The following is a 4832-nucleotide window of genomic DNA, read 5'->3' as shown; positions in this document are numbered from 1 at the left end:
GTGGTTCTGTTGTATGTTGTGTTTTAATCACTAAATTGCTCATCTCTTTTGTGATGCCACGGACTGTGGCCCATCAGACTCCTCTGTCCCTGGAATTCTCTAGGCAAAAATACTGGAGTGGGTAGCCATTACCTTCTCCAGGGGATCTTCCCAACCCAGGGGTGGAAACCTGGCTTCCTGCATTGGCTCCTGTATTGGCAGGTGGATTCTTTACCACTGAGCCACTAGGAAAGCCCACAAATAGAATAATTCACTTTCAGGCACACCTGAGGATGATCCTACCTACTCACAGTTACCCACCGGTCAATTCCATCTTCAGCTCTGCCTTATAGGAGTTGATTTTTGTCCTTTCCAACCACATTTTGGACTGACAGAGCAGTCACAAAGGCTGCTGATCCTATGGACACGGGAGAGGAAAACTGGGCCAGGGAAGTGCCTCCCACGTGCCCACTCTCTCCTCACTGCTTCCTGTCCCCCACCCCGCAACTTTCAGGGAGCCTTCTACCTCACCAGAGGAGGCTGGAAGCCGGATCTGGGTCACCCCTCCCCCAGATCTGAAGGTGCTTTTACACGTGCAGCCTGAGCCCTCTCCACAAGTGGGAGAGGCAAGCAGGGCAAATGCCCACTTTCGGCCTGGGTCAAGGCTGGGGTCGTGGCGGGACTGGATCTGGCTGCCTGGCCCTCAAGCCAGGCCGGTCTGCTCCAGGACAGAATCGGCCTTTCTTGGGGGCCTTGTCTAGGCGTTGCCCCGCCTCGGCGCGTCCTGGCTACTCGGCATCTTCTCCAGGGCGCTTCGCCCACAGGCACCTGATGTCTTGGGGCCTCCAGTAGCAGGCGTTTGGCATCATGATCTTTTTACCGCTTTTTCCCTTTAATTCCCGGCCTTGCCCGTGTCCAGGTCCCACAGCCCTTCCAGCCTGGCCCGTGGCGCCTGCGGGCGCTGCCAGTAGTTCCTGCTCATCAGCGGCGTGAGGTTCCCCTTCGGTTTTTGCCTCTACTTCCAGCCCTGCTTCTTGCTGGCGGGCTACTCCTCGGTCACCTCCACCTTCTTGAAGAGCAACCCAGGCACGGGTGTCTTTGTGGCCTCAGTTCCCACCGAGGCCTGGGCTGCCTTCGCCTTTGCTCTCCTTCCTTCTGCTCCTCTTTGGGTCCTGCTCCTTTCTCCGCCATCTTTTCTTCAAAGCTGGGAGACAGCTCTTTGGCGCTGCCCTGGCCTCCCGCCTTTTGTATTTTCTCACACAGGCGCTGTCACAGGACATCCAAGGCAGACTGAGTCCGGCTCTTGGGCCAGGCCGTCTGCAGTGGCTGAGGCCGTCTTCCTGGTCTGAGACTTTTCTGCAGGGACCCGTGTCGTTGGCTCCGCAGCCTTCTCCTCCCATGCTTTCTCCTGTTCTTTCTTCCTTTTTTGGGGCCCTAACAGTTTCTGAGACTCGAGTTTTGCCAGCAGACTTGTGCTTCTGTGGCTTGGGTTGAGCTGGGAGCAGACCTTTCTGGCCAGGCTCTGCAGGTAGGCATCCTTTGCAAGCAAAGAACCCATGGCTGAAGGCCCTAGGCTCGCTGGGGGCTTGCTTGGACTCTTACTCACGGGGAGAAGGGCTGGGGTCCAGTGTCCAAGGCCAGCATCGGCGCACCCCAACGCCTCCCCACCCCCAGCTGAAAACCACCGCATGTAGCCACTTTAAATGCAGAATCTTCCCAGGTTGGCATCCGCTACCTAGAAAATAGGGACTTCAGTCCTACAACTGCAAGGAACTGAATTCTGGCAACGACAATGGGTTTGGAACCGGATTTGCTCCCGGAAAAGGTGGCCAACATCTTAATCACAGCCTTGTAATACTGAAAATAGAAAACCTAGCCATACCATGCTGGATTTTTACAAAACTGTGTGCTGGTAAGTGGTACTTCTGAAAAATTATTCTTATTTTTTAATTGAAAAGGTGTGTTTCTGCTGTACAACAAAGTGAATCAGCTATATGTATACACATATCCCCTCCTTCATATAAGTGGTATTTTTTTAAAGCCGCTGAATTTGTAGCAGTTTGCTACTTAGCTATAGAAAAGTATTGAGAGTGTGGTACCCAACTCTTAGCTCCTTTGTAGGTAGTAATCCCATAAGACAAGTTGCCTCATTATGTAAGCATTCTGTAGCTACTTTGTTACAGAGGACTCTTCATGAAGTTATGTTTCTTAAAAGTAGAAATTTTATAGATGCTTTCCTAAGCTTGCTTTCTGGTGGAGATATATTTTTGTTGTTTTAATATGTATCTGTTTTGGCTATTCAGTTTAGTTCAGTTCAGTTGCTCAGTAGTGTCCCACCCTTTGCGACCCCATGGACTGCAGCATGCCAGGGTTCCCTGTCCAACTCCTGGAGTTTACTCAAACTCACGTCCATCAAGTCGGTGATGCCATCCAACCATCTCATCCTCTGTCGTCCCCTTCTCTTTCTGCCTTCAGTCTTTCCCAGCATCAGGGTCTCTTCAAATGAGTCAGCTCTTTGCATCAGCTGGGCAAAGTATTGGAGATTCAGCTTCAGCATCAGTCCTTCCGATGAATATTCAGGACTGATTTCCTTTAGGATGGACTGGTTGGATCTCCTTGAAGTCCAAAGGACTCTCAAGAGTCTTATCCAACACCACAGTTCAAAAGCATCAATTCTTTGGCTCTCAGCTTTCTTTATAGTCCCAACTCTTACATCCATACATAACTACTGGAAAAACCATAGCTTTGACTAAACAGACCTTTGTTGGCAAAGTAATGTCTCTGCTTTTTAATATTCTGTCTGGGTTGGTCATAACTTTTCTTTCAAGGAACAAGCATCTTTTAATTTCATGGCTGTAGTCACCATCTGCAGTGATTTTGGAGCTCCCCAAAGTAAAGTCTGACACTGTTCCATTGTTTCCCCATCTATTTGCCATGAAGTGATGGGACCAGATGCCATGATCTTAGTTTTCTAAGTTTCTTTAGTTTTCTAAATGGGCTTCTTAGTTGCAGCATTTAGACTCTTAGTTGGACATGGGGGATCTAATTCCCTAACTAGGCATTGATCCCAAGCTCTCTGCACTGGGAATGCAGAGTCTTACCTATTGGACTACCAGGGAAGTCCCCAAGATAAATTTTTTAATTTTACTGTTTTTTTTTGTCAGATTTTAGGATCATGGTAGTGTTTTTTTCATTCAGACTATTAGCTCAGCTGATTGTCAAACGTTCTGCACTTACCTGGCAGTACACAAACCCTGAGTTCTGGGTACTCATCAGAGCTTGAAACGTGGCTCTGCCAACTATTAGTTGTGTGGTATGGCAAGTTACATACCACCTTATGAACCTCAAGTTCTTCGTTTGAGATGGGTGTAATAGTGCCCATCTTGTGGGCTGTCTCTGAAGTTGGCAGATGTGTATATAAAGTGTTACACTACTCCTTTAGGCTTTCTCCTTCACTTATCCTTACTCCTTTATCCTTTTCTTTTTAAAAATTTGGTTTTACATAGAGACAAAAAATAAACAATGGAGAGTAAACAGTAAGAAAAGCCTCTTGGGTTTCATCCTCAGTTTCTTTTATAAATTCACTTGTCTATAGAGGACACTTGGTTCCATAAGGAGCCCCAAGAAGAAATGTTTCCTGCCCTCAGGGGGCTGACATTCAAAAGGAGACAGGATGAGCTCACATATATCATTTTCTCATGTTTGTGTTTCCCTAGTATTCTCTCTTTTGTGACAAGCAGGGTGTGGTTCCTTTAGCAAGTGGGATTGCTCTAGTGTGTTTTTAAGACCAGTGAAGTAATCTTTCCATTGTGAGCTACCCTTGGAAGGAAGAATGGGAATACAAGGGAGGAACATGTATTTTTTCAAGGTAGTGGCACATGACTGACAGCCCCTGCTGCCTGTGGTCTACAGAAATGCTTCTGCAACAGAGCCTGTAAACATAACATTCATGACTAAGTGTTTTGTAGAATGGAAAAATCAATGACTAGACTAGGAAAGAAACCGTCATCATAGACAAATAGCAGGCTAGCATCAACGGGACAGGAGGATCATAGGGTTGAGGTAGAGACTGTTGGACATACTCAGCTTATTAAAAAAAACAACAACACAGTTTTAATTTTCCTAATTGTTCCCCCAAACACAGATGAAGGATATGGTCTTGTGTAGTTGAATTTGGTTGCTGTTATATAAAATTTTTACAAAGTGTAGAAGATTTTTCTTTTCTTTCCCATAAAAATCAGTGAAATTCTTACACTTCACTTGGGAATTGTGTTTGAATTCTGAATACAGATGTGTGTGTGTCTTCATTTCCCATCGACACAGATGTTTATTTCAGAGAGACAATCACTGTAGACGTTTCCCGGGCTGTTGTTACCCAAGTTTTGTCATAAGAATATTGTCTTATGAAATAGAGCAGCTGCTGGTATCTTTTATACTTATTGGAAAATTCTTCAACCTTTTAAAAATAGTTTTTATTGAGGTATAATTGATATACTGTGTTGTATTAGTTTCAGGTGTACAGCATAGTGATTTGATATTTGTATACATTGCAAAATGATCACCACCATGTCGTATTATCATTAGTCATCATACAAAGTTAATGCAATATTACTGACTATAACTTTAAAAAAAGAGTTTCTACAGAGGTGAGATAATTTTGTTTTATTGTTAGAATATCCTCTTTTTGAGGGGAACCCAGTTAACTCCTATGGGCTGGGATCCCGGAAAAAGAAAATAGAACTAGTATAGGCAATATGGCTGAATATAGATTGCTATTATGATAAAGGGAAGAAGAAAATTGAAATAATGAATTTTCCTTATTTTACAGTAAAGAGCATGTTAGACTCCTGACA

At 45.1% G+C, this 4832-nt stretch overlaps 1 pseudogene; it reads right to left on the bottom strand.

Moving 5' to 3' along the window:
- Positions 1 to 871: 871 nt before the first annotated feature.
- LOC102282583 (surfeit locus protein 6 pseudogene) lies at positions 872 to 1537 on the bottom strand (annotated as a pseudogene).
- Between the last annotated feature and the right edge of the window lie 3295 nt (positions 1538 to 4832).

The sequence above is a fragment of the Bos mutus genome, chromosome 3 (assembly GCF_027580195.1).
Source record: "Bos mutus isolate GX-2022 chromosome 3, NWIPB_WYAK_1.1, whole genome shotgun sequence".
In the NCBI taxonomy this organism is placed as follows: Eukaryota; Metazoa; Chordata; class Mammalia; order Artiodactyla; family Bovidae; genus Bos; species Bos mutus.
This window is presented reverse-complemented; position numbering and strand designations above follow the sequence as displayed.